At 39.3% G+C, this 13,976-nt stretch overlaps 1 pseudogene; it reads left to right on the forward strand.

The window, feature by feature from the left end:
* On the forward strand, positions 4,217 to 5,159 carry LOC100625507 (annotated as a pseudogene).

Here is a 13,976-nt window from a genome sequence, read left to right on the forward strand (position 1 = left end):
TCTCCATATCCAGATCATCATTTTATAATCCTTTCAGATTGAAAGGAAGGCTGTATAGTCAACCAGTAGTAGCATCACCATAAGCATGGCTGAGGTGGCTGGTGCCCTGATATCCCCAAATCCTGAGGTTACAGCAGCAGTGACTGCTCTGCCACCTTCCCTCTGCCCTACTCTTTGAGGTGATTTCAGAACACACTTTAGGTTGGGAGAGGCTATGGGCAATTTTTCCTTCCCCATCCCCATTCCCTTTCCCTCATTTCTCTTCTCAGCTCCTACTAAGGAAGATCAGGGCCAGAGTCAGGGATGTGCCATTGACTGAATATGTATCCCCTCCCCCCAAATTCATATGTTGAAACCTAACCCCCAATGTGATGGTGTTTGGAGGTAGGCCTTTGAGAGGTGATTAGGTCATGAAGGTGGAACCCTCCTGAATGGGATTAGTTCCCTTATAAAAGAAGATCCAGGGAGATCACAGTTAAAAGACAGCTGTTTATGAACCAGAAAGTGCAACCTCACAAGACCCTGAATCTGCCAGCACCTTGACCTTGGACTGTGAGAAATAAATCTCTGTTGTTTACAAGCCACCTAGTCTATGGTATTTCTGTGATAGCAGCCTGAAAGCACAAAGACAGAATGCAAATGGCAAGGGCCACTAGCATTAGTATCTGCCACCTTTGCCCAAGTTTCCCCCATATTTTTCTTGGCAAAATTTCATTTTTGTTTTGGCAAAAGAGTAAGATCCATGCCTGGAGGTTTAATTAGCTGGGCCATGGCTCAGAGAGAAGTGTGTGATTTGGTTTTCATTGACACCATGTTAAAGTGTTGGTTGATGATAGCCAAATACCCATATGGCTTACATAACTGTTCACAAAGCATTTTGCATGAGTCCCCTGGTGTTTTCCTTCCTATTATCATCATTTTGTAGCATGTAATCTCACTCAATGTCTCTTTAAAAATAAGTTATTTTGGCTCCATTTGATCTGTCATCATGGGGTTGTTTTCATTCTCTCCTCCACACCCAAGCCTACTGAGTCAGTCTCCCTCCCCTGACCCATCTCTCTCTCTCTCTCTCTCTCTCTCTCTCTCTCTCTCACACACACACACACACACACACACACACACACACACACACACAGTGCACTGTGGGCCTGCCCTTCAAAAGCCAAAAACAACAAGATCAAAAAGTCGTAAGTGGAACAGATGTCAAGTGGTCCCCCTGGACTCCTACTTAACCCCTTCCAGAGATCTGGCTGGAAACTGACAAGGAATTGATTTGGTGAGGAAAGCAGAAGGCTTGGTAAACATGACCCCACTCTTCTTATAAATCTCCCAAACGAAGGACAGTGCAATTATTTCCACACAACTGCCATCTGTTCCCAGGGAGATGGACACACAACTGCTGGTCAAAAGGTAATTTTAACTGTAGGCATACTCTGCTAATTGGGGTTGTGTATGATTCAACATAATGAAATTCGATGTTGCAAACTGGAAGTGTTTTGCTTGTTTTGTTTCCTTTAGACCTTCCTCTTTTCCTACTCTAGAACTGTTACCAAAAACCAGGTGTGGGCAAGGTCTGAGTAGAAGTTAAGTAACCAGGGGTCTTTTATCTATCTGACAGAGATATATGGGGAATTTTAAGACCTAGTGATTACAAATGGGCAGGAAATTAGCATGAAGGAACTTTTACATAACTTACCTCTAAACACAGTGGGCATCGCTAATTTATCATATTAGACTGGAGCCATATTGTGTTGGCCTACAACTCTTTCATATAATGAAAAAAATTGCAAGCCATTCTAAAAGGCCTCAAAGGCATCTTCTCAAATTGCAGCTCTTTCCAAAACTGAGGGAATACTACCCAAGTTGTATATACACAATAAGAAGAAAACGGAAATTTTTTTTGAGGGTGCTTGGTTGGAACAAGTTTACAAAATATTGACAGTAGCCAGAATGATCATGTTATTTTCCTGTAATCAGATAACTTTTGACTTCAGTTGAGTGGCCGCTTGGTGAAGGCGCAGCTATGTTTGCAAATCAAACATAGATTGCAACGTAGCATTGGACAACTTTCCAACTCCCTGAACCAAAAGTTCTATGGTCAATTAAATAACCCTCAAAGATGCAAGCAAATTCCTTGCCTTAAAAAAAAAATACTAGAGAAAAGTTGTTCTCCATGTGGCTTTAGATTCATGCTCTTTTTAATCAAAAGCATTTGATGGTCATTAATTACATGTTTGGCAGAAACTCTAGGCTGTTTCAAACACTGTTCTTTGAAATGGAGTATCACGTTCAAGGGCACTGCCAGTCGACAGAGGGTTTTATTGCACTTTTACTTCACCTTTTCCCCAGTGTCAAGTGATTCAGGTTGCAGAGGAGCTGACAAGCGTCAGTAATGGAGAGTCTATGAGGGATGATAGACAGTGGGGTTTGTAACTTTCAAAGATGTAGGCTTCCATATTCCAGGGAGCAGGCCCCAGGGACGGGTCTGCTTTCACTTATTTGTGTGTGATTGCTTTGGTCCCAGGGCTCAGTTATGGAGTTTGACATTCTCCAAGGTGCTCCAGAAAGCCATATCCAAGTAAAAATTTGCCAAGCAACAACTTAATCATAACCAGGAGATGTAGCCTTGTGTGGTGGGCCACTGTGGGCACCCCATTCCTGAAACTTTGTCTGCTGCCACTATTGTTAGCAGGAGGAAGAAAACCAGCCTGTAAGGGCAGGACTAACAAGAAGAAGCCACAAAGATCCAGGTTCCAAGTGTAACAGGAAGACAGGAACCACCTATACAGGAAGAGCGTAAAAGGAAAGAACAAATCTGACTCCATACTGCATCTGTTTCTTTTAATCTTTGTATTCTATAGCTTTTGCTACAAAGTAATCACTAAGGGGATGTGGCTTACAGTTTAAAGTATAGATAATGGCCCATCTCCAGGAACCATTCCTCCCAGGCCTAAATTTAAGCTGAAATACCTTCCTGTAGCTCACAGGAAGCAGCCCATGACTGGCTGCAGGAAAGAAGAAATTAGCACATCCCCTCCAGTATTTGCAACAACTTAACTGCTTCTTCTTTACCTACTCACCTTCCCCTCTTTTCTCTTAAAAGAAACTAGCATCCAGGAGTCCCCATCATGGCGCCGTGGAAATGAATCCAACTAGGAGCCATGAGGTTGCGGGTTTGATCCCTGGCCTCTCTTAGTGGGTTAAGGATCCGGCAATGCTGTGACTTGTGGTGTAGGGCACAGATGCGGCTCAGATCTGGTGTTGCTGTGGCTGTAGCCTGGGAACCTCCATATGCTGTGGGTGCAGCCCTAAAAAGACAAAAAAAAAAAAAAAAAAAAAGAAGAAGAAACTAGCATCCAAACCCACTGCAAGATGGTTCCACCATCTTCTCCACTTTCTGGCTTTCAGAATAAAGTCGCTATTACCTGCCCTAACAACTCATCTGTTTATTGGCCTATCATGTGGTGAGCAGTATAAGCTTAGACTACATAACAGGTGGTCTGCAGGGACGCTATCATCCTAGGTTCTGTCTTAACCAGTCATTTCAAGTTTAGCCAGTCTCTTCTCTTCCCTTAGACTGATTTGCGGAACAAAATGGGCATGGCTGCTGATTATGGTAACAGCTCCCTGCACCTCCCATTCTTTGTGCCTTTGCTCATGCTCATTATCCCACCTGGAACATCCCCCACTGCTCCCCACAGCTTCCTGCTGGAGTCCCACCCATATGTCAAGGTCCCAGTTCAAGACCTATCTCTCCCAAAGAGCTTTCTTAACATCACACTGATGTTATCTGGGGTCTCTTTCTCCAGAGAAGTTATTCTGATATCCACGAGTTCCTGGCACTTATATCCTTCTGTCACTTGTATCTTCATCCTGCCTCACTAGAGCCAGAACACACAACTCAGTCTAGGGAAATACATTTACATTAAGCATTTAATAATCTTTTAAGACAATATTAAGGATTTAGCAGTTCTTAGGGAGGAATTACATTAAGAAACATGCCACCTTGGATTACCTCCTAGCTCTATGTCCAGCTCTCCCTCCACTCTTCCTTCTCTCCCTCTGTCCTTCTTACAACCAAAAAAAAAAATCTTGCTTTGTCCTGAGGAGGGTAATTAATTCAGGACACTTGGAAAGTCAGCTCCCATTCACAATGAGGTATTAATAAATTTCTTTTGAAAAAGTAACAGCACTCAGTCAGACGGGTGCAGAGAAGCTTCTGGAAGTACCATCACGATGGCTGCCCAAGGAGAACTCCAAGTTCAGTTCAAACTTGTATTGGTTGGTGATGGTGGTACTGGGAAAACTACATTCATGCAACGTCATCTGACTGGTGAATTTGAGAAGTATGTAACTACCGTGGGTGTTGAGGTCCATCCCCTTGTGTTCCATATCAACAGAGGACCTTTTAAGTTCAATGGATGGGATACAGCTGGTCAGGAGAAATTTGGTGGACTGAGAGATGGCTATTATATTCAAGCTCAGTGTGCCATTATAATGTTTGATGTAACATCGAGAGTTACTTACAAGAACGTACCTAACTGGCATAGAGATCTGGTGCGAGTGTGTGAAAACATCCCCACTGTGTTGTGTGGCAACAAAGTGGATATTAAGGACAGAAAGGTTAAGGCAAACTCAATTGTCTTCCACTGAAAGAAGAACCTTCAGTACTACGACATTTCTGCAAAAAGTAACTACAACTTTGAAAAGCCCTTCCTCTGGTTTGCTAGGAAACTGTTTGGAGACCCTAACTTAGAGTTTTTCGCCATGCCTGCTCTTGACCCACCAGAGGTGGTCATGGACCCAGCCTTGGCAGCACAATATGAGCATGATCTAGAGGTTGCTCAGACAACTGCTCTCCTGGATGAAGATGATGACCTGTGAGAAAACAAAGCTGGAGCCCAGCATCAGAAGTCTAGTTTTATAGGCAACTATCCTGTGATGTCAGTGGTGCAGCATGTTTGCCAGTTTATTATATAGCTAAGCAGAATATGTGCTTAATCTTTGGGGTGCTGAAGGAGATGAATGGGCTTTGGAGTGAATGTGGCAATTAAAAAAATATACCTTCATTTTTTGGACCTGCATATTTAGCTGTTTTGGAACACAGTTGTTTCCTTCTTGAGTTTCAAATATAAGACTGCTACAGTCGCATCACAATATTCCGTGGTGAAATCTTGTTTGTTACTATCATTCCCATTCCTTTTCATTTAGAATCAGAATAAAGTTGTATTTCAAATTAAAAAAAAAGAAAAGAAAAAGTAACAGTGCTCACCCTAAAAAAATTCCTCTAAAAATTAGCAGTTGTGTTGCCTTCAGAATTAACATCATTCCCAAATCTCCATATCATAGGACTTCATGCCATTGTATCTTATATAACATACTTATAGTCTATTTTGCATCTGAGCTTTTTATATTTGTCTTACTCTTCCATTATTTTGAGGTTTCTCACAAACACAAATCATGCATATTCACTTCCGTATTCCCTTAAAGTACCTAGCACATTGCTTTGGCCATATAAGACTCTCCAATTCTAGAATTATATCAGAAAAAGTGTGAAATGATGCACCATTCTTCCAAGTAACATCCAACTAGTGGAGTTTTCTTGAAGTAGCATTCATAAAGAGTAAGCCCAAATACCACCAGTCCCATGAAATCAGAATACACAAAAGACACAGATAAGAGCTTTGAAGAAACTGAAAGAATCTGCTGTTAAACACTTTTTGTTCTTTTTGGGCCACATCAGCAGCATATGGAAGTTCCCAGTCTAGAAACTGAATCCTAGCTGCTGCCACAACCTACACCACAGCTATGGTAACGCCAAATCCTTATACAGTGCCATAGCAGGGACTCAATACATTTTTTAAAAAATAACTCATCTTTCAGACTCAATACAAAAACAATTAATATCCTTTATGTCTTATCTGCACAAATTTTAAAATATTTTATTTCTTTATGATAAATGTTACATTTTATACCTTAAAAATGTCAGTATTTGTAGTCTTGTATCATGTAGTCCTGTCTGTTACATGTAGTTTCAGTTTGGTTCTCACTTACGATGACTATTTTTCCTAAAATATTTAGGGAATTGTGACAGTAAATTGCTTATTTTCCTGAATGGAATAAAAATGCTTTCCTCCAGAAGGGATTTGTATTTGCATTTGCTTCTCTCAGGAGCCAGGAGGCAAGGGGAGCTCCTAGTTGGCTAACATTATAAACTCACTTCTGAAGTTTTTCTCAAACTAGTGGGAACAACATAGTTGGATAGCCTTTTAGGCTGCAAATATAATTCATGAGCACTGTGGTCATAGATTTTTAGGAACTTATATTGTTCTTCCTCTACTCAGCAGCTAAGAATTTTCCTTCCAGTACATTATGGAGAAAATGTGTGTGTTACTGAAAACTGTAAGGCATTAATGAGATAAACTGAAGAAGACAAAATAAATGAAAAGATATTCCATGCTCATGGACTGGAAGAATTAATACCGTTAATATGTCCACACTCCCCAAAGCCATCTACAGATACAATGCCATCGCCATCAAAATTCCAATCGCATTTCTCACAGAAATAGAACAAATAATCCTAAAATTCACAAGGAACTATAAAAAGAACCCAAAGAGCCAAAGCAAACTCAATTAAAAATAACAAATCTGGAGGTACAACACTCCCTTTTGTCACACTATACTGCAAAATCAAGAGAGTATGGTATTGGCATAAAAACAAACACAGAGATAAATGGAAGAGAACAGAGAGTCCAGAAATGAACCTACGCATGTATGGTCAATTAATTTATGACAAAGGAGCCAAGAATATACAATGGGAAAGGGACAGTATCTTAAATAAATCATATTGGGAAAACTGGAAAGTCACATGCAAAAAAATGAAACCGGATCACTATCTTACATCATACACAAAAATTAACTCAAAATAGATTAGACTCGAATGTCAGACCTGCAACCATAAAATTCCTGGAAGAAAACATAGGCAGTAAACCCCCTTGATACTGGTCTTGGTGATAACTTTTTGGATCTGACACCAAAGCAAAGGCAGCAGAAGCAAAATTAAACATGTGAGACTGTATCAAATTAAAATGCTTCTGCACAGCAAAGGAGATGATCAACAAAATGAAAAGGAAACCTACTGAATGGGAAAAAATATTTGCAAATCACATGTCTAATAAGGGGTTAAAATACAAAATATACAAAGAACTCAAACAACCAATGGCCAAAATACAATCAATTTGACTTTTAAAAAAATGGCAGATCTGAATATTTTTTCCAAATAAAACAGAGGACCAACAGTTACATGAAAAGATGCTTAACATCATTAATCACCAAAGAAATGCAAGTCAAAACCACAATGAGATATCACCTCACACCTGTCAGTTAAAATGGCTATTATCAAAAAGACAACAAATAATGTGTTGCTGATGATGTGGAGAAAAGGTAATCCTTTATGCTTTGTTCATAAGAATGTAAATTGGTACAGCCACTATGGAAAACAGTATGGAGGTTCCTCCAAAAGTTAAAAGTTGGGGAGTTCCCCAGTGGCCTAGCAGTTAAGGATTCAGTATTGTCACTGCTATTAAGGATGCAGTGTTGTCACTGCTGATCCCTAGCACGGGAACTTCTGCATCTTGAGGGCACGGCCGTAAGTAAATAAATAAATAAATAAGCAGCCATAGGGATAAAAAAAATCTTGCTAATAAAAAACTTTCAAGTTGGACTACTATGGAATTTAATGCATGTATCTGTCTGATTGGTTACTTGTCCTTCCCCTATGATGGTCTTTTCTATGGTGTATAACCACAGAAAGAGAAGGAAAACTAAACTTGACACAAACTGAGACATTTTTTTTTATCTCTTAATAAATGAGTTTCCAAGAAAAAAAAAAAAGTTGAACTACTATGTGATCCAGCAATTCCATTTCTGGATATTTATCTGAAGAAAACAAAAACACTAATTTAAAAAGATCTATGCACCCTCATGTTCATTGCATCAATATTACAATAGCCAAGATACAGAAATAAACTGTCTGTCAAAAGATGCATAAATAAAATATAATAGGCACGCAGGAATATTATATTATTTGGCCACAAAAAAAAGAATGAAATTTTGCCATTTGCAACAACATGGGTGGTCATTGCTAGCATTAAGTGAAATTAAGTTAGATAAAGACAAACACTGTTCAATCTCACTTGTATATAGAATTTTAAAAAATAATGATAATAATAAGCTCATAGATACAGAGAATAGATTGTTGCCAGAGGCAGTGGAGAGAGAAATCTCCAAAGGGGTTCAAAAGGTATAAACTTCCAGTTTAAAATCTTGGGGACCTAATGTCCAGCATGATGACTAGTTAATGACACGGTACTGCATATTTGGAAATTTGCTGTCAGGCAACTGGAAAATGGACATATTGTGACTACAACCTTCAAAAGGAGTCCACTGTCTCATGTGTCATGGCTTCTAAAAAAAGGAAGAATGACTCTTAAACCACTTCAAAAAACAATAAGCATAAAAGAAGGAAGAGTAGGCTGGCTGCCCTGAAATACCAAAAAGTGGGTGAGAATGGCAACGTCAGTCGCCTTTGTTGGAAGTGGCCTTCAGATGAATGTGGTGTTGCAGTTTTTGTGGTCAGGCCACTTTGACAGACATTACTGTGGCAAATTTTATCTGAGCTATTGCTTCAATCAGAAGGCAAATTATTGTATAAGGGCTAATAAAAGACAGGAACTAAAAACAATGGCAATCTTCACACTTAGCCTCACTTTCCTCTACCTGAATGATAAAATCCAGATGTGATTGTTTAAGCTGACCACAATAAGGCTCCAGCCCACCTATCCACTACTCCCTTATAGAAACCCCCTGCTACCCCTTTATAACCACAACATGGGGCCCTAGGCACAGGTTCTTGCCACTTTCATTTTGTGCCCACTTTCCTCCAATCTGATATGTGGTCCTGTTTCTTCTTCATCTTGTCTAAATAACTCCCAATCCATCAGTCCAGTTAGAGTCCCATTTCCTCTATGAAACCTTTCCCAATCACACCAATATACTTATTACCAGTGGCCAGACAGTGTAAGACAATGACAAAGACGGAAATGGGTCTCTAGATCTATGAAGGGAACGAAGTAAAACAAAAAGAAAAAACAATCTGTCCAATTTATTTATTTATTTATTTATTTATTTATTTATTTATTTATTTTTGTCTTTTTGCCTTTTCTAGGGCCGCTCCAACGGCATATGGAGATTCCCTGGCTAGGGGTCTAATCGGAACGGTAGCCACCAGCCTGCACCACAGCCACAGCAATGAGGGATCTGAGCCATGTCTGCAATCTACACCACAGCTCACAGCGACGCGAGATCCTTAACCCACTGATCAAGGTCAGGGATCGAACCTGCAACCTCATGGTTCCTAGTCAGATTCGTTAACCACTGTGTCATGACAGGAACTCCTCAATCTATCCAATTTAAATTTTCCAGGAAGTTGGTCTTAATCCCCACCTTGGTTGATCATTTCTTCTATCAGTTTTCTCCATAGATGGCTCCCTAAATGCTGCATCTTGAAGTTGCTTACTATGGTTGTGAATATCTATATTTGCTTTCTGAGTACTCAACTTCTGCCCTCGATCTCTCAATCTCTGCTCTCTGGTCTACATACTAGGCCAAAATCTGACTTTCCCAGTCTAATACTAACAGTTCACTAAGAACCAGAAATCTGACCCATACATTCCATCATGCATTATAGAAAAATCCACAAGTTTAATCCCTGTATTGCCAACTAGATTATAAATTCTTTGAAAGTAGCTCTTTCTTTATGCACCTCTCCCACAATTTTTAGACTGTGTAATGATAATCATAATAGAATTAATAGCATGTAAAACATTTATTGAGTTCTTGCCATGTCCATGACACCAAGCCAAGAGCTTTATAAGCATTACCCATTTAATTCCCACAGAAAACTTTTGCAATATTATATCTTTGTTTTCTATTTGAGATAAGAAAACTGAAGTCCAGGAGAAAAAAAAATGCTAGTAATATATTTAAATCTAGTTAATAAATATGGGTAATGAAATAAAAAATAAATAACATCTATTTTTCTTTCAGGTTTTCAAAGACAATATATGCAACCTATTCTCAATAATTTTATAAAATTATTGAGAAGAAACAAAAGCAGAGGTTTTTGTTTTTTTGTGGGTTTTTTTTTTTGTTTTGTTTTGTTTTTGGTCTTTTTAGGGCCATACCCACAGCATGTGGAAGTTCCCAGATTAGGGCTCAAATCAGAGCTATAGCCGCCTTTCTACACCAAAGCCACAGCAATGTGGGATCTGAGTCGCATCTGTGACCTACACCACAGCTCATGGCAACGCCAAATCCTTAACTCACTGAGCAAGGCAGGGATCGAACGTGCATCCTCTTGGATACTAGTCAGATTCAATTCCACTGAGCCACAACGGGAACTCTCAGAAGCAGAGGTATTAATCTCACTTCAAATTTTCAAATTTTCTGAAACAGGAAAATTTTCTGAAACTTTATATGAATTTCCTAAGCCCCCAAATATAAGAAAAACACATCTCTAACCATATAGGGCTCTTTATAAATTATATATGGATAGTTTAAGATTTCATTACTACAGTTAAGAACTTGCCATTGAAAATGAAGAAGGCAACTTTATGAGAAAGTACATTCTCTTTTTCTAGTTAATAACAGTCCTCTGATTGTTGACCCCCAAAAAGTTAATTTCCAGACCTATACTTCACCTCACACAAATATTGCACAAGCTAAAGTCATAGCATTCCAGTGCCAGAAAGAAACACTGTAAACATATGCAACACTTAACAGGTTAATTTTCTGGCAAAGACAACCCAAATATCTGCTTGATAAGAAAGTGATAGCTTTCAGCAATGAAAATGAAATCTGGCTTGTGAAGCCAGATACCTCATTCCCTAGACAGAAGTGAACTGCCTCCCTACCTATAATACTCATCTCCTTGGCAAATCATGGTCATCTTACAATTGGGAAATAGCATTCTTTTTGGTCTAACATGAAGCTTGGGAAGGCTGAGGGGTAGGAGACACCCCTACAGCTAGCCAGTTCAGTGGAATCAAGAATAGTGACCACCACAGCCCCATAGTGACATTGGCTTTGCACTTGCTATTGGTTATAATTCATTACTGCTGCCAGAGGAACTATTGTTCCCATATGATTTCACTTAAGATGATGATTTCTTCCAGGTACTTTGAGAAATAATGCCAGTAAAAACTGGAAAATATCACTATCAAGTTATTGTAACACATAGAAAGACCCAGAGAAAAGTTCCAGAATCAAAGATGAATAGCAATTCCAGAGGACACACAGTCCTGGCCCACCACACTGCCCCAGTGCACCCTTTTCCAGAACATAAGATGCACATGCTTAGTGCACAAGGGACTGCTGGAAACACTGAATTAGGTTCAGAGGAACGAGTTCAGACATGACCTAGAATTTATGGGTAATTATTTTCATACTGAAGAGGAGGGGGGAGAAATGAGTGAAATCTGATGAATGATCTATCAAGAAAAAATAAACTACATTTGGTCCTCTCACTTCTAAATCAAATCTTACCAATACTTACTAGTAAGTAAATTTCAATTCCAATTTGAGATCCAGCATAAGCAACGGATGAGTAATGAATACTGTGGTCTCTCTTCCACTAAAAAAAAACTTGTATTTGTAATAAGGAAACCAAATTTACCCTAGCAAAGCTAATCAGTATTTGAATCATCTTCTCAATGTGTGGAACCACCAATATGATCATAGAGTTACCCAAAGGACTCAATGATTGTGTCACCATTTGCCTTTGCTACACCCTACATATCCTTTTTACAAAAGAATGGCAACATACACCTCTCAGGATGGCAATTCACCAGTTAGTAAATGGCAGAGTTATGCACAAAGCACTTAACTTTGATAATGAGTGTTTCAAAATAAATAAAATTATATAAATTGTAAAGTTGGCATTAGTGGGTTAAATTCCCACCAGACCCAGAGAGAGAGTTTGGATGCATGCTACTTTAAATTCAGATTTATTTATTTCAAAGAACTTCTCTAGCTGGTGCATTGTGAATAGAGTGATCAGCTCTTTCCAGTTTTCCTAGAATGGATGGTTGGTCATACTAGACAAGACACAAAAAATAAAAATATTTTATAGACCTTCATTTCATCCATCTTGAAAATCTGTGCTTTCCTGGTAGAATTTATATGCATGTGTAAACAGTACTAGTACTAGGCAAAAACAGAGCATACAATAAACACACTACTATTGTTTGGAGTTCCCATCGTGGCTCAGCAGGTTACAAACCCAGTTAATATCCATGAGGATGTGGGTTCGATCCCTGGCCTCAGGATCCGGCATTGCCATAAGCTGTGGTGTAGGTCACAGTCATGGCTCTGATCCTGCATTGCTGTGCTGTGGCGTAGACTGGCAGATGCAGCTCTGATTCGACTCCTGGCCTGGGAACTTCCACAGGCTGCAGGTGATGCCCTAAAAAGCAAAAAAAACAAAACAAACAAGCAAAAAAACCCTACTATTGTGTAATTCTCATAATAAACTAATAAAGAAGACAGGCAATATAGTCTCCTTGTTTTGAAGATGAGAAAACAGAGGTGTAAATAAGTAATTTTTTCAGTCAACTTGTTCATTAGGATATAAGCTAGACCAAATAATGCAGTGACTGAAATATAAGATAGTTCTATTTTCTCTCAGTTAACAGTGCAGAGATGGGCAGATGGGCCGAGATCAGTGAGCGGCTCTGTTCCATGTGATCATTCAGGACCCAGATTCTTCCTATGTTGTTGTTCTACCATTCTCTACACTGCAGTCCTCACTGGCCTGATGGGAGTTGGCTCTTCAGGGCCACATCAGGGTTTTGATGCATCAGAATGAGTATAGGTAAGCCATGAAGGGCAGATGATTTCCTTTAAGGAGGTGATACTGGTATTGCACCTATCACTTCTACTCACATTCCTTTCTGAGAACTTAGTCATTTTCCCACACCTAAATTAGAAGAGATTTGGAAGTAAAGTCCCAACTTGAAAAGTGATGTGTCCCACTTTTCTATTTTCAAAAGAAGGTAGGAAGAATACAAACTTGGGTACAACTAGTTGTCTCCAACAACTAAATAACTGGTATGTGGAATTAATACTGTCAGAACTCAATTCTGATTTTACAGACCACACATCTTCCACCATGCCTTTTTTTTTTTTTCTGTCTTGCCAGGAAATACATCAGTCAATGAAAGTGCTTCTCAGAACTTATCTTAAGGAAAACAAGCCATTGTGAACACCCAAAGACCACCTTTCCTTCCAACTTATCCTAAATAAGGTTTAAACAAATATACCCATTCGCTTAAAGTTTGACAGAGCTCTGCCTCTTGAGTGTGAAGTGAAACCCAAGGCCTGTCAACTTCAGAGAGTGATGTTTATACAAAAATGTGAGCAACAGAAAGCACAAAGTTTCTGCTAGAAAAATAGAAAACTATCATGGAGAGTTTCTCTAGCCAAGTCACCCAAGAATGAGGAGGAGGCATGCAGTGAGTATACCCATGAAACAAAGCCTGCTAGTACCATCAAAACGGGAACAGCTTAGGACTTAACTCTCACTGGTAACATTACTCATAAAGAATATTCCTGATTGGAAAGTGGCTTAGGCTACTTCTCAGCCTTTTCAAATGCTTCTGAAGGTAACATGAGCCTGAAGATGGAATTTCACTTTGAGTTTATCCCAGCTTCTGTTGCTGTGGACAAACCTAATTTACACAAGACAAAGCTCTCTGTTGTCACTGGTACTCTCATCCCATTTGGTTTTCTCATTATTCATTGCAACTTCCAGCTCCTTGTCGGCACTTTGGGCTCATTACGGAGAACTGCAGCCTCTGTAATACCAGCTTTGTAGCTTGCTTGAGGAAATGAGAATACAAAAAGGATGGGCCTGCAAA

This window comes from Sus scrofa, chromosome 1 (assembly GCF_000003025.6).
Source record: "Sus scrofa isolate TJ Tabasco breed Duroc chromosome 1, Sscrofa11.1, whole genome shotgun sequence".
Classification (NCBI taxonomy): Eukaryota; Metazoa; Chordata; class Mammalia; order Artiodactyla; family Suidae; genus Sus; species Sus scrofa.